Source organism: Garra rufa, unplaced genomic scaffold (genome assembly GCF_049309525.1).
Source record: "Garra rufa unplaced genomic scaffold, GarRuf1.0 hap1_unplaced_001, whole genome shotgun sequence".
Classification (NCBI taxonomy): domain Eukaryota; kingdom Metazoa; phylum Chordata; class Actinopteri; order Cypriniformes; family Cyprinidae; genus Garra; species Garra rufa.
The window spans coordinates 19,962,678-19,981,407 of NW_027394276.1; the positions used below are offsets into that span (position 1 = coordinate 19,962,678).

Below are 18,730 nucleotides of genomic sequence, written 5' to 3' on the forward strand. Positions count from 1 at the left end.
AGAATCCCAGTGTGTTGATAAGTCCAATGTGAGTGTCCACCGGTGTATATACAATCCACAGAAAGTGTAATCCAAAGTTTGCAGGTGGTGAATGGAAAGGTGAGCTCTAAAATTAGCAACTCCTCAATCCAACAGTTTGGTGACTGTCCTTTGTTTGTCATGCTGCTCTCTTATACAGTTGTACTTCCTGCTTCCTGTCATGTGTCTAGTCACATGGCAGGCCAACCATCCATTTTTTAAAGACACACACTCACTTAAAATGTTAAGAGTAATAAAATGGCCTAAAAAACATGTAAAACACTTAAAACTCTATAATACATTTAAATGATTGTAATAAATAGAGCGGTAAAACACGTCTTTCTAAAAGCCAGCATATTATATAAATAGTGAAGAAAAGGCAAAAGCTTACAGCACCTGGTATTCCCAGGCGGTCTCCCATCCAAGTACTAAGCAGGCCCGACGCTGCTTAGCTTCCGAGATCAGACGAGATCGGGCGCTCTCAGCAGGGTATGGCCGTAAGCGAGGGCTGCTCCAAAAAGTGGGCTATTTAAAGATCAGCCTCCGTAAAAGCCAGCATATTATATAAATAGTGAAGAAAAGGCAAAAGCTTACAGCACCTGGTAATCCCAGGCGGTCTCCCATCCAAGTGTAACAATTGGCCTTATCAGCCGAGTTACAAGACTAAAATGGGGTCAGATTTAACTGTGAGAGATGACTAGTGGTTAAAAGAATGAGACATAAAAGAAGATTGGTTTAAATAGATTTGGTTTATTTACAAGGTTCACATAAAAGACTTTAAAACAACACGATAAAACGAGGTAAACGCTGTTAAAAGAATACAGTTCATTTGTCCATACCCTAAAAACAGTCCAAGAATCCCAGTGTGTTGATAAGTCCAATGTGAGTGTCCACCGGTGTATATACAATCCACAGAAAGTGTAATCCAAAGTTTGCAGGTGGTGAATGGAAAGGTGAGCTCTAAAATTAGCAACTCCTCAATCCAACAGTTTGGTGACTGTCCTTTGTTTGTCATGCTGCTCTCTTATACAGTTGTACTTCCTGCTTCCTGTCATGTGTCTAGTCACATGGCAGGCCAACCATCCATTTTTTAAAGACACACACTCACTTAAAATGTTAAGAGTAATAAAATGGCCTAAAAAACATGTAAAACACTTAAAACTCTATAATACATTTAAATGATTGTAATAAATAGAGCGGTAAAACACGTCTTTCTAAAAGCCAGCATATTATATAAATAGTGAAGAAAAGGCAAAAGCTTACAGCACCTGGTATTCCCAGGCGGTCTCCCATCCAAGTACTAAGCAGGCCCGACGCTGCTTAGCTTCCGAGATCAGACGAGATCGGGCGCTCTCAGCGCGGTATGGCCGTAAGCGAGGGCTGCTCCAAAAAGTGGGCTATTTAAAGATCAGCCTCCGTAAAAGCCAGCATATTATATAAATAGTGAAGAAAAGGCAAAAGCTTACAGCACCTGGTATTCCCAGGCGGTCTCCCATCCAAGTACTAAGCAGGCCCGACGCTGCTTAGCTTCCGAGATCAGACGAGATCGGGCGCTCTCAGCGCGGTATGGCCGTAAGCGAGGGCTGCTCCAAAAAGTGGGCTATTTAAAGATCAGCCTCCGTAAAAGCCAGCATATTATATAAATAGTGAAGAAAAGGCAAAAGCTTACAGCACCTGGTATTCCCAGGCGGTCTCCCATCCAAGTGTAACAATCGGCCTTATCAGTCGAGTTACAAGACTAAAATGGGATCAGATTTAACTGTGAGAGATGACTAGTGGTTAAAAGAATGAGACATAAAAGAAGATTGGTTTAAATAGATTTGGTTTATTTACAAGGTTCACATAAAAGACTTTAAAACAACACGATAAAACGAGGTAAACGCTGTTAAAAGAATACAGTTCATTTGTCCATACCCTAAAAACAGTCCAAGAATCCCAGTGTGTTGATAAGTCCAATGTGAGTGTCCACCGGTGTATATACAATCCACAGAAAGTGTAATCCAAAGTTTGCAGGTGGTGAATGGAAAGGTGAGCTCTAAAATTAGCAACTCCTCAATCCAACAGTTTGGTGACTGTCCTTTGTTTGTCATGCTGCTCTCTTATACAGTTGTACTTCCTGCTTCCTGTCATGTGTCTAGTCACATGGCAGGCCAACCATCCATTTTTTAAAGACACACACTCACTTAAAATGTTAAGAGTAATAAAATGGCCTAAAAAACATGTAAAACACTTAAAACTCTATAATACATTTAAATGATTGTAATAAATAGAGCGGTAAAACACGTCTTTCTAAAAGCCAGCATATTATATAAATAGTGAAGAAAAGGCAAAAGCTTACAGCACCTGGTATTCCCAGGCGGTCTCCCATCCAAGTACTAAGCAGGCCCGACGCTGCTTAGCTTCCGAGATCAGACGAGATCGGGCGCTCTCAGCGCGGTATGGCCGTAAGCGAGGGCTGCTCCAAAAAGTGGGCTATTTAAAGATCAGCCTCCGTAAAAGCCAGCATATTATATAAATAGTGAAGAAAAGGCAAAAGCTTACAGCACCTGGTAATCCCAGGCGGTCTCCCATCCAAGTGTAACAATCGGCCTTATCAGCCGAGTTACAAGACTAAAATGGGGTCAGATTTAACTGTGAGAGATGACTAGTGGTTAAAAGAATGAGACATAAAAGAAGATTGGTTTAAATAGATTTGGTTTATTTACAAGGTTCACATAAAAGACTTTAAAACAACACGATAAAACGAGGTAAACGCTGTTAAAAGAATACAGTTCATTTGTCCATACCCTAAAAACAGTCCAAGAATCCCAGTGTGTTGATAAGTCCAATGTGAGTGTCCACCGGTGTATATACAATCCACAGAAAGTGTAATCCAAAGTTTGCAGGTGGTGAATGGAAAGGTGAGCTCTAAAATTAGCAACTCCTCAATCCAACAGTTTGGTGACTGTCCTTTGTTTGTCATGCTGCTCTCTTATACAGTTGTACTTCCTGCTTCCTGTCATGTGTCTAGTCACATGGCAGGCCAACCATCCATTTTTTAAAGACACACACTCACTTAAAATGTTAAGAGTAATAAAATGGCCTAAAAAACATGTAAAACACTTAAAACTCTATAATACATTTAAATGATTGTAATAAATAGAGCGGTAAAACACGTCTTTCTAAAAGCCAGCATATTATATAAATAGTGAAGAAAAGGCAAAAGCTTACAGCACCTGGTATTCCCAGGCGGTCTCCCATCCAAGTACTAAGCAGGCCCGACGCTGCTTAGCTTCCGAGATCAGACGAGATCGGGCGCTCTCAGCGCGGTATGGCCGTAAGCGAGGGCTGCTCCAAAAAGTGGGCTATTTAAAGATCAGCCTCCGTAAAGCCAGCATATTATATAAATAGTGAAGAAAAGGCAAAAGCTTACAGCACCTGGTATTCCCAGGCGGTCTCCCATCCAAGTACTAAGCAGGCCCGACGCTGCTTAGCTTCCGAGATCAGACGAGATCGGGCGCTCTCAGCGCGGTATGGCCGTAAGCGAGGGCTGCTCCAAAAAGTGGGCTATTTAAAGATCAGCCTCCGTGAAAGCCAGCATATTATATAAATAGTGAAGAAAAGGCAAAAGCTTACAGCACCTGGTAATCCCAGGCGGTCTCCCATCCAAGTGTAACAATCGGCCTTATCAGCCGAGTTACAAGACTAAAATGGGGTCAGATTTAACTGTGAGAGATGACTAGTGGTTAAAAGAATGAGACATAAAAGAAGATTGGTTTAAATAGATTTGGTTTATTTACAAGGTTCACATAAAAGACTTTAAAACAACACGATAAAACGAGGTAAACGCTGTTAAAAGAATACAGTTCATTTGTCCATACCCTAAAAACAGTCCAAGAATCCCAGTGTGTTGATAAGTCCAATGTGAGTGTCCACCGGTGTATATACAATCCACAGAAAGTGTAATCCAAAGTTTGCAGGTGGTGAATGGAAAGGTGAGCTCTAAAATTAGCAACTCCTCAATCCAACAGTTTGGTGACTGTCCTTTGTTTGTCATGCTGCTCTCTTATACAGTTGTACTTCCTGCTTCCTGTCATGTGTCTAGTCACATGGCAGGCCAACCATCCATTTTTTAAAGACGCACACTCACTTAAAATGTTAAGAGTAATAAAATGGCCTAAAAAACATGTAAAACACTTAAAACTCTATAATACATTTAAATGATTGTAATAAATAGAGCGGTAAAACACGTCTTTCTAAAAGCCAGCATATTATATAAATAGTGAAGAAAAGGCAAAAGCTTACAGCACCTGGTATTCCCAGGCGGTCTCCCATCCAAGTACTAAGCAGGCCCGACGCTGCTTAGCTTCCGAGATCAGACGAGATCGGGCGCTCTCAGCGCGGTATGGCCGTAAGCGAGGGCTGCTCCAAAAAGTGGGCTATTTAAAGATCAGCCTCCGTAAAAGCCAGCATATTATATAAATAGTGAAGAAAAGGCAAAAGCTTACAGCACCTGGTATTCCCAGGCGGTCTCCCATCCAAGTGTAACAATCGGCCTTATCAGCCGAGTTACAAGACTAAAATGGGATCAGATTTAACTGTGAGAGATGACTAGTGGTTAAAAGAATGAGACATAAAAGAAGATTGGTTTAAATAGATTTGGTTTATTTACAAGGTTCACATAAAAGACTTTAAAACAACACGATAAAACGAGGTAAACGCTGTTAAAAGAATACAGTTCATTTGTCCATACCCTAAAAACAGTCCAAGAATCCCAGTGTGTTGATAAGTCCAATGTGAGTGTCCACCGGTGTATATACAATCCACAGAAAGTGTAATCCAAAGTTTGCAGGTGGTGAATGGAAAGGTGAGCTCTAAAATTAGCAACTCCTCAATCCAACAGTTTGGTGACTGTCCTTTGTTTGTCATGCTGCTCTCTTATACAGTTGTACTTCCTGCTTCCTGTCATGTGTCTAGTCACATGGCAGGCCAACCATCCATTTTTTATAGACACACACTCACTTAAAATGTTAAGAGTAATAAAATGGCCTAAAAAACATGTAAAACACTTAAAACTCTATAATACATTTAAATGATTGTAATAAATAGAGCGGTAAAACACGTCTTTCTAAAAGCCAGCATATTATATAAATAGTGAAGAAAAGGCAAAAGCTTACAGCACCTGGTATTCCCAGGCGGTCTCCCATCCAAGTACTAAGCAGGCCCGACGCTGCTTAGCTTCCGAGATCAGACGAGATAGGGCGCTCTCAGCGCAGTATGGCCGTAAGCGAGGGCTGCTCCAAAAAGTGGGCTATTTAAAAATCAGCCTCCGTAAAAGCCAGCATATTATATAAATAGTGAAGAAAAGGCAAAAGCTTACAGCACCTGGTAATCCCAGGCGGTCTCCCATCCAAGTGTAACAATCGGCCTTATCAGCCGAGTTACAAGACTAAAATGGGGTCAGATTTAACTGTGAGAGATGACTAGTGGTTAAAAGAATGAGACATAAAAGAAGATTGGTTTAAATAGATTTGGTTTATTTACAAGGTTCACATAAAAGACTTTAAAACAACACGATAAAACGAGGTAAACGCTGTTAAAAGAATACAGTTCATTTGTCCATACCCTAAAAACAGTCCAAGAATCCCAGTGTGTTGATAAGTCCAATGTGAGTGTCCACCGGTGTATATACTATCCACAGAAAGTGTAATCCAAAGTTTGCAGGTGGTGAATGGAAAGGTGAGCTCTAAAATTAGCAACTCCTCAATCCAACAGTTTGGTGACTGTCCTTTGTTTGTCATGCTGCTCTCTTATACAGTTGTACTTCCTGCTTCCTGTCATGTGTCTAGTCACATGGCAGGCCAACCATCCATTTTTTAAAGACACACACTCACTTAAAATGTTAAGAGTAATAAAATGGCCTAAAAAACATGTAAAACACTTAAAACTCTATAATACATTTAAATGATTGTAATAAATAGAGCGGTAAAACACGTCTTTCTAAAAGCCAGCATATTATATAAATAGTGAAGAAAAGGCAAAAGCTTACAGCACCTGGTATTCCCAGGCGGTCTCCCATCCAAGTACTAAGCAGGCCCGACGCTGCTTAGCTTCCGAGATCAGACGAGATCGGGCGCTCTCAGCGCGGTATGGCCGTAAGCGAGGGCTGCTCCAAAAAGTGGGCTATTTAAAGATCAGCCTCCGTAAAGCCAGCATATTATATAAATAGTGAAGAAAAGGCAAAAGCTTACAGCACCTGGTATTCCCAGGCGGTCTCCCATCCAAGTACTAAGCAGGCCCGACGCTGCTTAGCTTCCGAGATCAGACGAGATCGGGCGCTCTCAGCGCGGTATGGCCGTAAGCGAGGGCTGCTCCAAAAAGTGGGCTATTTAAAGATCAGCCTCCGTGAAAGCCAGCATATTATATAAATAGTGAAGAAAAGGCAAAAGCTTACAGCACCTGGTAATCCCAGGCGGTCTCCCATCCAAGTGTAACAATCGGCCTTATCAGCCGAGTTACAAGACTAAAATGGGGTCAGATTTAACTGTGAGAGATGACGAGTGGTTAAAAGAATGAGACATAAAAGAAGATTGGTTTAAATAGATTTGGTTTATTTACAAGGTTCACATAAAAGACTTTAAAACAACACGATAAAACGAGGTAAACGCTGTTAAAAGAATACAGTTCATTTGTCCATACCCTAAAAACAGTCCAAGAATCCCAGTGTGTTGATAAGTCCAATGTGAGTGTCCACCGGTGTATATACAATCCACAGAAAGTGTAATCCAAAGTTTGCAGGTGGTGAATGGAAAGGTGAGCTCTAAAATTAGCAACTCCTCAATCCAACAGTTTGGTGACTGTCCTTTGTTTGTCATGCTGCTCTCTTATACAGTTGTACTTCCTGCTTCCTGTCATGTGTCTAGTCACATGGCAGGCCAACCATCCATTTTTTAAAGACGCACACTCACTTAAAATGTTAAGAGTAATAAAATGGCCTAAAAAACATGTAAAACACTTAAAACTCTATAATACATTTAAATGATTGTAATAAATAGAGCGGTAAAACACGTCTTTCTAAAAGCCAGCATATTATATAAATAGTGAAGAAAAGGCAAAAGCTTACAGCACCTGGTATTCCCAGGCGGTCTCCCATCCAAGTACTAAGCAGGCCCGACGCTGCTTAGCTTCCGAGATCAGACGAGATCGGGCGCTCTCAGCGCGGTATGGCCGTAAGCGAGGGCTGCTCCAAAAAGTGGGCTATTTAAAGATCAGCCTCCGTAAAAGCCAGCATATTATATAAATAGTGAAGAAAAGGCAAAAGCTTACAGCACCTGGTAATCCCAGGCGGTCTCCCATCCAAGTGTAACAATCGGCCTTATCAGCCGAGTTACAAGACTAAAATGGGGTCAGATTTAACTGTGAGAGATGACTAGTGGTTAAAAGAATGAGACATAAAAGAAGATTGGTTTAAATAGATTTGGTTTATTTACAAGGTTCACATAAAAGACTTTAAAACAACACGATAAAACGAGGTAAACGCTGTTAAAAGAATACAGTTCATTTGTCCATACCCTAAAAACAGTCCAAGAATCCCAGTGTGTTGATAAGTCCAATGTGAGTGTCCACCGGTGTATATACAATCCACAGAAAGTGTAATCCAAAGTTTGCAGGTGGTGAATGGAAAGGTGAGCTCTAAAATTAGCAACTCCTCAATCCAACAGTTTGGTGACTGTCCTTTGTTTGTCATGCTGCTCTCTTATACAGTTGTACTTCCTGCTTCCTGTCATGTGTCTAGTCACATGGCAGGCCAACCATCCATTTTTTAAAGACGCACACTCACTTAAAATGTTAAGAGTAATAAAATGGCCTAAAAAACATGTAAAACACTTAAAACTCTATAATACATTTAAATGATTGTAATAAATAGAGCGGTAAAACACGTCTTTCTAAAAGCCAGCATATTATATAAATAGTGAAGAAAAGGCAAAAGCTTACAGCACCTGGTATTCCCAGGCGGTCTCCCATCCAAGTACTAAGCAGGCCCGACGCTGCTTAGCTTCCGAGATCAGACGAGATCGGGCGCTCTCAGCGCGGTATGGCCGTAAGCGAGGGCTGCTCCAAAAAGTGGGCTATTTAAAGATCAGCCTCCGTAAAAGCCAGCATATTATATAAATAGTGAAGAAAAGGCAAAAGCTTACAGCACCTGGTAATCCCAGGCGGTCTCCCATCCAAGTGTAACAATCGGCCTTATCAGCCGAGTTACAAGACTAAAATGGGGTCAGATTTAACTGTGAGAGATGACTAGTGGTTAAAAGAATGAGACATAAAAGAAGATTGGTTTAAATAGATTTGGTTTATTTACAAGGTTCACATAAAAGACTTTAAAACAACACGATAAAACGAGGTAAACGCTGTTAAAAGAATACAGTTCATTTGTCCATACCCTAAAAACAGTCCAAGAATCCCAGTGTGTTGATAAGTCCAATGTGAGTGTCCACCGGTGTATATACAATCCACAGAAAGTGTAATCCAAAGTTTGCAGGTGGTGAATGGAAAGGTGAGCTCTAAAATTAGCAACTCCTCAATCCAACAGTTTGGTGACTGTCCTTTGTTTGTCATGCTGCTCTCTTATACAGTTGTACTTCCTGCTTCCTGTCATGTGTCTAGTCACATGGCAGGCCAACCATCCATTTTTTAAAGACACACACTCACTTAAAATGTTAAGAGTAATAAAATGGCCTAAAAAACATGTAAAACACTTAAAACTCTATAATACATTTAAATGATTGTAATAAATAGAGCGGTAAAACACGTCTTTCTAAAAGCCAGCATATTATATAAATAGTGAAGAAAAGGCAAAAGCTTACAGCACCTGGTATTCCCAGGCGGTCTCCCATCCAAGTACTAAGCAGGCCCGACGCTGCTTAGCTTCCGAGATCAGACGAGATCGGGCGCTCTCAGCGCGGTATGGCCGTAAGCGAGGGCTGCTCCAAAAAGTGGGCTATTTAAAGATCAGCCTCCGTAAAAGCCAGCATATTATATAAATAGTGAAGAAAAGGCAAAAGCTTACAGCACCTGGTATTCCCAGGCGGTCTCCCATCCAAGTACTAAGCAGGCCCGACGCTGCTTAGCTTCCGAGATCAGACGAGATCGGGCGATCTCAGCGCGGTATGGCCGTAAGCGAGGGCTGCTCCAAAAAGTGGGCTATTTAAAGATCAGCCTCCGTAAAAGCCAGCATATTATATAAATAGTGAAGAAAAGGCAAAAGCTTACAGCACCTGGTATTCCCAGGCGGTCTCCCATCCAAGTGTAACAATCGGCCTTATCAGTCGAGTTACAAGACTAAAATGGGATCAGATTTAACTGTGAGAGATGACTAGTGGTTAAAAGAATGAGACATAAAAGAAGATTGGTTTAAATAGATTTGGTTTATTTACAAGGTTCACATAAAAGACTTTAAAACAACACGATAAAACGAGGTAAACGCTGTTAAAAGAATACAGTTCATTTGTCCATACCCTAAAAACAGTCCAAGAATCCCAGTGTGTTGATAAGTCCAATGTGAGTGTCCACCGGTGTATATACAATCCACAGAAAGTGTAATCCAAAGTTTGCAGGTGGTGAATGGAAAGGTGAGCTCTAAAATTAGCAACTCCTCAATCCAACAGTTTGGTGACTGTCCTTTGTTTGTCATGCTGCTCTCTTATACAGTTGTACTTCCTGCTTCCTGTCATGTGTCTAGTCACATGGCAGGCCAACCATCCATTTTTTAAAGACACACACTCACTTAAAATGTTAAGAGTAATAAAATGGCCTAAAAAACATGTAAAACACTTAAAACTCTATAATACATTTAAATGATTGTAATAAATAGAGCGGTAAAACACGTCTTTCTAAAAGCCAGCATATTATATAAATAGTGAAGAAAAGGCAAAAGCTTACAGCACCTGGTATTCCCAGGCGGTCTCCCATCCAAGTACTAAGCAGGCCCGACGCTGCTTAGCTTCCGAGATCAGACGAGATCGGGCGCTCTCAGCAGGGTATGGCCGTAAGCGAGGGCTGCTCCAAAAAGTGGGCTATTTAAAGATCAGCCTCCGTAAAAGCCAGCATATTATATAAATAGTGAAGAAAAGGCAAAAGCTTACAGCACCTGGTAATCCCAGGCGGTCTCCCATCCAAGTGTAACAATTGGCCTTATCAGCCGAGTTACAAGACTAAAATGGGGTCAGATTTAACTGTGAGAGATGACTAGTGGTTAAAAGAATGAGACATAAAAGAAGATTGGTTTAAATAGATTTGGTTTATTTACAAGGTTCACATAAAAGACTTTAAAACAACACGATAAAACGAGGTAAACGCTGTTAAAAGAATACAGTTCATTTGTCCATACCCTAAAAACAGTCCAAGAATCCCAGTGTGTTGATAAGTCCAATGTGAGTGTCCACCGGTGTATATACAATCCACAGAAAGTGTAATCCAAAGTTTGCAGGTGGTGAATGGAAAGGTGAGCTCTAAAATTAGCAACTCCTCAATCCAACAGTTTGGTGACTGTCCTTTGTTTGTCATGCTGCTCTCTTATACAGTTGTACTTCCTGCTTCCTGTCATGTGTCTAGTCACATGGCAGGCCAACCATCCATTTTTTAAAGACACACACTCACTTAAAATGTTAAGAGTAATAAAATGGCCTAAAAAACATGTAAAACACTTAAAACTCTATAATACATTTAAATGATTGTAATAAATAGAGCGGTAAAACACGTCTTTCTAAAAGCCAGCATATTATATAAATAGTGAAGAAAAGGCAAAAGCTTACAGCACCTGGTATTCCCAGGCGGTCTCCCATCCAAGTACTAAGCAGGCCCGACGCTGCTTAGCTTCCGAGATCAGACGAGATCGGGCGCTCTCAGCGCGGTATGGCCGTAAGCGAGGGCTGCTCCAAAAAGTGGGCTATTTAAAGATCAGCCTCCGTAAAAGCCAGCATATTATATAAATAGTGAAGAAAAGGCAAAAGCTTACAGCACCTGGTATTCCCAGGCGGTCTCCCATCCAAGTACTAAGCAGGCCCGACGCTGCTTAGCTTCCGAGATCAGACGAGATCGGGCGCTCTCAGCGCGGTATGGCCGTAAGCGAGGGCTGCTCCAAAAAGTGGGCTATTTAAAGATCAGCCTCCGTAAAAGCCAGCATATTATATAAATAGTGAAGAAAAGGCAAAAGCTTACAGCACCTGGTATTCCCAGGCGGTCTCCCATCCAAGTGTAACAATCGGCCTTATCAGTCGAGTTACAAGACTAAAATGGGATCAGATTTAACTGTGAGAGATGACTAGTGGTTAAAAGAATGAGACATAAAAGAAGATTGGTTTAAATAGATTTGGTTTATTTACAAGGTTCACATAAAAGACTTTAAAACAACACGATAAAACGAGGTAAACGCTGTTAAAAGAATACAGTTCATTTGTCCATACCCTAAAAACAGTCCAAGAATCCCAGTGTGTTGATAAGTCCAATGTGAGTGTCCACCGGTGTATATACAATCCACAGAAAGTGTAATCCAAAGTTTGCAGGTGGTGAATGGAAAGGTGAGCTCTAAAATTAGCAACTCCTCAATCCAACAGTTTGGTGACTGTCCTTTGTTTGTCATGCTGCTCTCTTATACAGTTGTACTTCCTGCTTCCTGTCATGTGTCTAGTCACATGGCAGGCCAACCATCCATTTTTTAAAGACACACACTCACTTAAAATGTTAAGAGTAATAAAATGGCCTAAAAAACATGTAAAACACTTAAAACTCTATAATACATTTAAATGATTGTAATAAATAGAGCGGTAAAACACGTCTTTCTAAAAGCCAGCATATTATATAAATAGTGAAGAAAAGGCAAAAGCTTACAGCACCTGGTATTCCCAGGCGGTCTCCCATCCAAGTACTAAGCAGGCCCGACGCTGCTTAGCTTCCGAGATCAGACGAGATCGGGCGCTCTCAGCGCGGTATGGCCGTAAGCGAGGGCTGCTCCAAAAAGTGGGCTATTTAAAGATCAGCCTCCGTAAAAGCCAGCATATTATATAAATAGTGAAGAAAAGGCAAAAGCTTACAGCACCTGGTAATCCCAGGCGGTCTCCCATCCAAGTGTAACAATCGGCCTTATCAGCCGAGTTACAAGACTAAAATGGGGTCAGATTTAACTGTGAGAGATGACTAGTGGTTAAAAGAATGAGACATAAAAGAAGATTGGTTTAAATAGATTTGGTTTATTTACAAGGTTCACATAAAAGACTTTAAAACAACACGATAAAACGAGGTAAACGCTGTTAAAAGAATACAGTTCATTTGTCCATACCCTAAAAACAGTCCAAGAATCCCAGTGTGTTGATAAGTCCAATGTGAGTGTCCACCGGTGTATATACAATCCACAGAAAGTGTAATCCAAAGTTTGCAGGTGGTGAATGGAAAGGTGAGCTCTAAAATTAGCAACTCCTCAATCCAACAGTTTGGTGACTGTCCTTTGTTTGTCATGCTGCTCTCTTATACAGTTGTACTTCCTGCTTCCTGTCATGTGTCTAGTCACATGGCAGGCCAACCATCCATTTTTTAAAGACACACACTCACTTAAAATGTTAAGAGTAATAAAATGGCCTAAAAAACATGTAAAACACTTAAAACTCTATAATACATTTAAATGATTGTAATAAATAGAGCGGTAAAACACGTCTTTCTAAAAGCCAGCATATTATATAAATAGTGAAGAAAAGGCAAAAGCTTACAGCACCTGGTATTCCCAGGCGGTCTCCCATCCAAGTACTAAGCAGGCCCGACGCTGCTTAGCTTCCGAGATCAGACGAGATCGGGCGCTCTCAGCGCGGTATGGCCGTAAGCGAGGGCTGCTCCAAAAAGTGGGCTATTTAAAGATCAGCCTCCGTAAAAGCCAGCATATTATATAAATAGTGAAGAAAAGGCAAAAGCTTACAGCACCTGGTATTCCCAGGCGGTCTCCCATCCAAGTACTAAGCAGGCCCGACGCTGCTTAGCTTCCGAGATCAGACGAGATCGGGCGCTCTCAGCGCGGTATGGCCGTAAGCGAGGGCTGCTCCAAAAAGTGGGCTATTTAAAGATCAGCCTCCGTAAAAGCCAGCATATTATATAAATAGTGAAGAAAAGGCAAAAGCTTACAGCACCTGGTATTCCCAGGCGGTCTCCCATCCAAGTGTAACAATCGGCCTTATCAGCCGAGTTACAAGACTAAAATGGGATCAGATTTAACTGTGAGAGATGACTAGTGGTTAAAAGAATGAGACATAAAAGAAGATTGGTTTAAATAGATTTGGTTTATTTACAAGGTTCACATAAAAGACTTTAAAACAACACGATAAAACGAGGTAAACGCTGTTAAAAGAATACAGTTCATTTGTCCATACCCTAAAAACAGTCCAAGAATCCCAGTGTGTTGATAAGTCCAATGTGAGTGTCCACCGGTGTATATACAATCCACAGAAAGTGTAATCCAAAGTTTGCAGGTGGTGAATGGAAAGGTGAGCTCTAAAATTAGCAACTCCTCAATCCAACAGTTTGGTGACTGTCCTTTGTTTGTCATGCTGCTCTCTTATACAGTTGTACTTCCTGCTTCCTGTCATGTGTCTAGTCACATGGCAGGCCAACCATCCATTTTTTATAGACACACACTCACTTAAAATGTTAAGAGTAATAAAATGGCCTAAAAAACATGTAAAACACTTAAAACTCTATAATACATTTAAATGATTGTAATAAATAGAGCGGTAAAACACGTCTTTCTAAAAGCCAGCATATTATATAAATAGTGAAGAAAAGGCAAAAGCTTACAGCACCTGGTATTCCCAGGCGGTCTCCCATCCAAGTACTAAGCAGGCCCGACGCTGCTTAGCTTCCGAGATCAGACGAGATAGGGCGCTCTCAGCGCGGTATGGCCGTAAGCGAGGGCTGCTCCAAAAAGTGGGCTATTTAAAGATCAGCCTCCGTAAAAGCCAGCATATTATATAAATAGTGAAGAAAAGGCAAAAGCTTACAGCACCTGGTAATCCCAGGCGGTCTCCCATCCAAGTGTAACAATCGGCCTTATCAGCCGAGTTACAAGACTAAAATGGGGTCAGATTTAACTGTGAGAGATGACTAGTGGTTAAAAGAATGAGACATAAAAGAAGATTGGTTTAAATAGATTTGGTTTATTTACAAGGTTCACATAAAAGACTTTAAAACAACACGATAAAACGAGGTAAACGCTGTTAAAAGAATACAGTTCATTTGTCCATACCCTAAAAACAGTCCAAGAATCCCAGTGTGTTGATAAGTCCAATGTGAGTGTCCACCGGTGTATATACAATCCACAGAAAGTGTAATCCAAAGTTTGCAGGTGGTGAATGGAAAGGTGAGCTCTAAAATTAGCAACTCCTCAATCCAACAGTTTGGTGACTGTCCTTTGTTTGTCATGCTGCTCTCTTATACAGTTGTACTTCCTGCTTCCTGTCATGTGTCTAGTCACATGGCAGGCCAACCATCCATTTTTTAAAGACACACACTCACTTAAAATGTTAAGAGTAATAAAATGGCCTAAAAAACATGTAAAACACTTAAAACTCTATAATACATTTAAATGATTGTAATAAATAGAGCGGTAAAACACGTCTTTCTAAAAGCCAGCATATTATATAAATAGTGAAGAAAAGGCAAAAGCTTACAGCACCTGGTATTCCCAGGCGGTCTCCCATCCAAGTACTAAGCAGGCCCGACGCTGCTTAGCTTCCGAGATCAGACGAGATCGGGCGCTCTCAGCGCGGTATGGCCGTAAGCGAGGGCTGCTCCAAAAAGTGGGCTATTTAAAGATCAGCCTCCGTAAAAGCCAGCATATTATATAAATAGTGAAGAAAAGGCAAAAGCTTACAGCACCTGGTATTCCCAGGCGGTCTCCCATCCAAGTACTAAGCAGGCCCGACGCTGCTTAGCTTCCGAGATCAGACGAGATCGGGCGCTCTCAGCGCGGTATGGCCGTAAGCGAGGGCTGCTCCAAAAAGTGGGCTATTTAAAGATCAGCCTCCGTAAAAGCCAGCATATTATATAAATAGTGAAGAAAAGGCAAAAGCTTACAGCACCTGGTATTCCCAGGCGGTCTCCCATCCAAGTGTAACAATCGGCCTTATCAGTCGAGTTACAAGACTAAAATGGGATCAGATTTAACTGTGAGAGATGACTAGTGGTTAAAAGAATGAGACATAAAAGAAGATTGGTTTAAATAGATTTGGTTTATTTACAAGGTTCACATAAAAGACTTTAAAACAACACGATAAAACGAGGTAAACGCTGTTAAAAGAATACAGTTCATTTGTCCATACCCTAAAAACAGTCCAAGAATCCCAGTGTGTTGATAAGTCCAATGTGAGTGTCCACCGGTGTATATACAATCCACAGAAAGTGTAATCCAAAGTTTGCAGGTGGTGAATGGAAAGGTGAGCTCTAAAATTAGCAACTCCTCAATCCAACAGTTTGGTGACTGTCCTTTGTTTGTCATGCTGCTCTCTTATACAGTTGTACTTCCTGCTTCCTGTCATGTGTCTAGTCACATGGCAGGCCAACCATCCATTTTTTAAAGACACACACTCACTTAAAATGTTAAGAGTAATAAAATGGCCTAAAAAACATGTAAAACACTTAAAACTCTATAATACATTTAAATGATTGTAATAAATAGAGCGGTAAAACACGTCTTTCTAAAAGCCAGCATATTATATAAATAGTGAAGAAAAGGCAAAAGCTTACAGCACCTGGTATTCCCAGGCGGTCTCCCATCCAAGTACTAAGCAGGCCCGACGCTGCTTAGCTTCCGAGATCAGACGAGATCGGGCGCTCTCAGCGCGGTATGGCCGTAAGCGAGGGCTGCTCCAAAAAGTGGGCTATTTAAAGATCAGCCTCCGTAAAAGCCAGCATATTATATAAATAGTGAAGAAAAGGCAAAAGCTTACAGCACCTGGTAATCCCAGGCGGTCTCCCATCCAAGTGTAACAATCGGCCTTATCAGCCGAGTTACAAGACTAAAATGGGGTCAGATTTAACTGTGAGAGATGACTAGTGGTTAAAAGAATGAGACATAAAAGAAGATTGGTTTAAATAGATTTGGTTTATTTACAAGGTTCACATAAAAGACTTTAAAACAACACGATAAAACGAGGTAAACGCTGTTAAAAGAATACAGTTCATTTGTCCATACCCTAAAAACAGTCCAAGAATCCCAGTGTGTTGATAAGTCCAATGTGAGTGTCCACCGGTGTATATACAATCCACAGAAAGTGTAATCCAAAGTTTGCAGGTGGTGAATGGAAAGGTGAGCTCTAAAATTAGCAACTCCTCAATCCAACAGTTTGGTGACTGTCCTTTGTTTGTCATGCTGCTCTCTTATACAGTTGTACTTCCTGCTTCCTGTCATGTGTCTAGTCACATGGCAGGCCAACCATCCATTTTTTAAAGACACACACTCACTTAAAATGTTAAGAGTAATAAAATGGCCTAAAAAACATGTAAAACACTTAAAACTCTATAATACATTTAAATGATTGTAATAAATAGAGCGGTAAAACACGTCTTTCTAAAAGCCAGCATATTATATAAATAGTGAAGAAAAGGCAAAAGCTTACAGCACCTGGTATTCCCAGGCGGTCTCCCATCCAAGTACTAAGCAGGCCCGACGCTGCTTAGCTTCCGAGATCAGACGAGATCGGGCGCTCTCAGCGCGGTATGGCCGTAAGCGAGGGCTGCTCCAAAAAGTGGGCTATTTAAAGATCAGCCTCCGTAAAAGCCAGCATATTATATAAATAGTGAAGAAAAGGCAAAAGCTTACAGCACCTGGTATTCCCAGGCGGTCTCCCATCCAAGTACTAAGCAGGCCCGACGCTGCTTAGCTTCCGAGATCAGACGAGATCGGGCGCTCTCAGCGCGGTATGGCCGTAAGCGAGGGCTGCTCCAAAAAGTGGGCTATTTAAAGATCAGCCTCCGTAAAAGCCAGCATATTATATAAATAGTGAAGAAAAGGCAAAAGCTTACAGCACCTGGTATTCCCAGGCGGTCTCCCATCCAAGTGTAACAATCGGCCTTATCAGCCGAGTTACAAGACTAAAATGGGATCAGATTTAACTGTGAGAGATGACTAGTGGTTAAAAGAATGAGACATAAAAGAAGATTGGTTTAAATAGATTTGGTTTATTTACAAGGTTCACATAAAAGACTTTAAAACAACACGATAAAACGAGGTAAACGCTGTTAAAAGAATACAGTTCATTTGTCCATACCCTAAAAACAGTCCAAGAATCCCAGTGTGTTGATAAGTCCAATGTGAGTGTCCACCGGTGTATATACAATCCACAGAAAGTGTAATCCAAAGTTTGCAGGTGGTGAATGGAAAGGTGAGCTCTAAAATTAGCAACTCCTCAATCCAACAGTTTGGTGACTGTCCTTTGTTTGTCATGCTGCTCTCTTATACAGTTGTACTTCCTGCTTCCTGTCATGTGTCTAGTCACATGGCAGGCCAACCATCCATTTTTTATAGACACACACTCACTTAAAATGTTAAGAGTAATAAAATGGCCTAAAAAACATGTAAAACACTTAAAACTCTATAATACATTTAAATGATTGTAATAAATAGAGCGGTAAAACACGTCTTTCTAAAAGCCAGCATATTATATAAATAGTGAAGAAAAGGCAAAAGCTTACAGCACCTGGTATTCCCAGGCGGTCTCCCATCCAAGTACTAAGCAGGCCCGACGCTGCTTAGCTTCCGAGATCAGACGAGATAGGGCGCTCTCAGCGCGGTATGGCCGTAAGCGAGGGCTGCTCCAAAAAGTGGGCTATTTAAAGATCAGCCTCCGTAAAAGCCAGCATATTATATAAATAGTGAAGAAAAGGCAAAAGCTTACAGCACCTGGTAATCCCAGGCGGTCTCCCATCCAAGTGTAACAATCGGCCTTATCAGCCGAGTTACAAGACTAAAATGGGGTCAGATTTAACTGTGAGAGATGACTAGTGGTTAAAAGAATGAGACATAAAAGAAGATTGGTTTAAATAGATTTGGTTTATTTACAAGGTTCACATAAAAGACTTTAAAACAACACGATAAAACGAGGTAAACGCTGTTAAAAGAATACAGTTCATTTGTCCATACCCTAAAAACAGTCCAAGAATCCCAGTGTGTTGATAAGTCCAATGTGAGTGTCCACCGGTGTATATACAATCCACAGAAAGTGTAATCCAAAGTTTGCAGGTGGTGAATGGAAAGGTGAGCTCTAAAATTAGCAACTCCTCAATCCAACAGTTTGGTGACTGTCCTTTGTTTGTCATGCTGCTCTCTTATACAGTTGTACTTCCTGCTTCCTGTCATGTGTCTAGTCACATGGCAGGCCAACCATCCATTTTTTAAAGACACACACTCACTTAAAATGTTAAGAGTAATAAAATGGCCTAAAAAACATGTAAAACACTTAAAACTCTATAATACATTTAAATGATTGTAATAAATAGAGCGGTAAAACACGTCTTTCTAAAAGCCAGCATATTATATAAATAGTGAAGAAAAGGCAAAAGCTTACAGCACCTGGTATTCCCAGGCGGTCTCCCATCCAAGTACTAAGCAGGCCCGACGCTGCTTAGCTTCCGAGATCAGACGAGATCGGGCGCTCTCAGCGCGGTATGGCCGTAAGCGAGGGCTGCTCCAAAAAGT

At 41.1% G+C, this 18,730-nt stretch overlaps 28 non-coding genes across 28 annotated transcripts; all 28 read right to left on the minus strand.

Moving 5' to 3' along the window:
• Window positions 1-402: 402 nt before the first annotated feature.
• LOC141303398 (5S ribosomal RNA) lies at window positions 403-521 on the minus strand. The gene has a single exon (XR_012343379.1). It is a non-coding gene; the product is annotated as a 5S ribosomal RNA (ribosomal RNA).
• Window positions 522-1,274: 753 nt separating this feature from the next.
• LOC141302608 (5S ribosomal RNA) lies at window positions 1,275-1,393 on the minus strand. The gene has a single exon (XR_012342594.1). It is a non-coding gene; the product is annotated as a 5S ribosomal RNA (ribosomal RNA).
• Window positions 1,394-1,477: 84 nt separating this feature from the next.
• On the minus strand, window positions 1,478-1,596 carry LOC141302610 (5S ribosomal RNA). Its single transcript, XR_012342596.1, has one exon. It is a non-coding gene; the product is annotated as a 5S ribosomal RNA (ribosomal RNA).
• Window positions 1,597-2,349: 753 nt separating this feature from the next.
• LOC141302611 (5S ribosomal RNA) lies at window positions 2,350-2,468 on the minus strand. Its single transcript, XR_012342598.1, has one exon. It is a non-coding gene; the product is annotated as a 5S ribosomal RNA (ribosomal RNA).
• A 753-nt stretch (window positions 2,469-3,221) lies between these two features.
• Window positions 3,222-3,340, minus strand: LOC141302612 (5S ribosomal RNA). Its single transcript, XR_012342599.1, has one exon. It is a non-coding gene; the product is annotated as a 5S ribosomal RNA (ribosomal RNA).
• Window positions 3,341-3,423: 83 nt separating this feature from the next.
• On the minus strand, window positions 3,424-3,542 carry LOC141302613 (5S ribosomal RNA). The gene has a single exon (XR_012342600.1). It is a non-coding gene; the product is annotated as a 5S ribosomal RNA (ribosomal RNA).
• A 753-nt stretch (window positions 3,543-4,295) lies between these two features.
• On the minus strand, window positions 4,296-4,414 carry LOC141302614 (5S ribosomal RNA). Its single transcript, XR_012342601.1, has one exon. It is a non-coding gene; the product is annotated as a 5S ribosomal RNA (ribosomal RNA).
• Window positions 4,415-5,167: 753 nt separating this feature from the next.
• Window positions 5,168-5,286, minus strand: LOC141303631 (5S ribosomal RNA). Its single transcript, XR_012343611.1, has one exon. It is a non-coding gene; the product is annotated as a 5S ribosomal RNA (ribosomal RNA).
• Window positions 5,287-6,039: 753 nt separating this feature from the next.
• Window positions 6,040-6,158, minus strand: LOC141302615 (5S ribosomal RNA). The gene has a single exon (XR_012342602.1). It is a non-coding gene; the product is annotated as a 5S ribosomal RNA (ribosomal RNA).
• Window positions 6,159-6,241: 83 nt separating this feature from the next.
• LOC141302617 (5S ribosomal RNA) lies at window positions 6,242-6,360 on the minus strand. The gene has a single exon (XR_012342603.1). It is a non-coding gene; the product is annotated as a 5S ribosomal RNA (ribosomal RNA).
• A 753-nt stretch (window positions 6,361-7,113) lies between these two features.
• LOC141302618 (5S ribosomal RNA) lies at window positions 7,114-7,232 on the minus strand. The gene has a single exon (XR_012342604.1). It is a non-coding gene; the product is annotated as a 5S ribosomal RNA (ribosomal RNA).
• Window positions 7,233-7,985: 753 nt separating this feature from the next.
• LOC141302619 (5S ribosomal RNA) lies at window positions 7,986-8,104 on the minus strand. The gene has a single exon (XR_012342605.1). It is a non-coding gene; the product is annotated as a 5S ribosomal RNA (ribosomal RNA).
• A 753-nt stretch (window positions 8,105-8,857) lies between these two features.
• On the minus strand, window positions 8,858-8,976 carry LOC141302620 (5S ribosomal RNA). Its single transcript, XR_012342606.1, has one exon. It is a non-coding gene; the product is annotated as a 5S ribosomal RNA (ribosomal RNA).
• Window positions 8,977-9,060: 84 nt separating this feature from the next.
• On the minus strand, window positions 9,061-9,179 carry LOC141303313 (5S ribosomal RNA). The gene has a single exon (XR_012343295.1). It is a non-coding gene; the product is annotated as a 5S ribosomal RNA (ribosomal RNA).
• A 753-nt stretch (window positions 9,180-9,932) lies between these two features.
• Window positions 9,933-10,051, minus strand: LOC141303399 (5S ribosomal RNA). Its single transcript, XR_012343380.1, has one exon. It is a non-coding gene; the product is annotated as a 5S ribosomal RNA (ribosomal RNA).
• A 753-nt stretch (window positions 10,052-10,804) lies between these two features.
• LOC141302622 (5S ribosomal RNA) lies at window positions 10,805-10,923 on the minus strand. The gene has a single exon (XR_012342609.1). It is a non-coding gene; the product is annotated as a 5S ribosomal RNA (ribosomal RNA).
• Window positions 10,924-11,007: 84 nt separating this feature from the next.
• On the minus strand, window positions 11,008-11,126 carry LOC141302623 (5S ribosomal RNA). Its single transcript, XR_012342610.1, has one exon. It is a non-coding gene; the product is annotated as a 5S ribosomal RNA (ribosomal RNA).
• Window positions 11,127-11,879: 753 nt separating this feature from the next.
• Window positions 11,880-11,998, minus strand: LOC141302624 (5S ribosomal RNA). Its single transcript, XR_012342611.1, has one exon. It is a non-coding gene; the product is annotated as a 5S ribosomal RNA (ribosomal RNA).
• Window positions 11,999-12,751: 753 nt separating this feature from the next.
• LOC141302625 (5S ribosomal RNA) lies at window positions 12,752-12,870 on the minus strand. Its single transcript, XR_012342612.1, has one exon. It is a non-coding gene; the product is annotated as a 5S ribosomal RNA (ribosomal RNA).
• An 84-nt stretch (window positions 12,871-12,954) lies between these two features.
• LOC141302626 (5S ribosomal RNA) lies at window positions 12,955-13,073 on the minus strand. Its single transcript, XR_012342613.1, has one exon. It is a non-coding gene; the product is annotated as a 5S ribosomal RNA (ribosomal RNA).
• Window positions 13,074-13,826: 753 nt separating this feature from the next.
• LOC141303568 (5S ribosomal RNA) lies at window positions 13,827-13,945 on the minus strand. The gene has a single exon (XR_012343548.1). It is a non-coding gene; the product is annotated as a 5S ribosomal RNA (ribosomal RNA).
• Window positions 13,946-14,698: 753 nt separating this feature from the next.
• Window positions 14,699-14,817, minus strand: LOC141302628 (5S ribosomal RNA). The gene has a single exon (XR_012342614.1). It is a non-coding gene; the product is annotated as a 5S ribosomal RNA (ribosomal RNA).
• Window positions 14,818-14,901: 84 nt separating this feature from the next.
• On the minus strand, window positions 14,902-15,020 carry LOC141302629 (5S ribosomal RNA). The gene has a single exon (XR_012342615.1). It is a non-coding gene; the product is annotated as a 5S ribosomal RNA (ribosomal RNA).
• A 753-nt stretch (window positions 15,021-15,773) lies between these two features.
• LOC141302630 (5S ribosomal RNA) lies at window positions 15,774-15,892 on the minus strand. The gene has a single exon (XR_012342616.1). It is a non-coding gene; the product is annotated as a 5S ribosomal RNA (ribosomal RNA).
• Window positions 15,893-16,645: 753 nt separating this feature from the next.
• On the minus strand, window positions 16,646-16,764 carry LOC141302631 (5S ribosomal RNA). The gene has a single exon (XR_012342617.1). It is a non-coding gene; the product is annotated as a 5S ribosomal RNA (ribosomal RNA).
• Window positions 16,765-16,848: 84 nt separating this feature from the next.
• LOC141302632 (5S ribosomal RNA) lies at window positions 16,849-16,967 on the minus strand. The gene has a single exon (XR_012342618.1). It is a non-coding gene; the product is annotated as a 5S ribosomal RNA (ribosomal RNA).
• A 753-nt stretch (window positions 16,968-17,720) lies between these two features.
• On the minus strand, window positions 17,721-17,839 carry LOC141303570 (5S ribosomal RNA). The gene has a single exon (XR_012343549.1). It is a non-coding gene; the product is annotated as a 5S ribosomal RNA (ribosomal RNA).
• Window positions 17,840-18,592: 753 nt separating this feature from the next.
• LOC141302634 (5S ribosomal RNA) lies at window positions 18,593-18,711 on the minus strand. Its single transcript, XR_012342621.1, has one exon. It is a non-coding gene; the product is annotated as a 5S ribosomal RNA (ribosomal RNA).
• Between the last annotated feature and the right edge of the window lie 19 nt (window positions 18,712-18,730).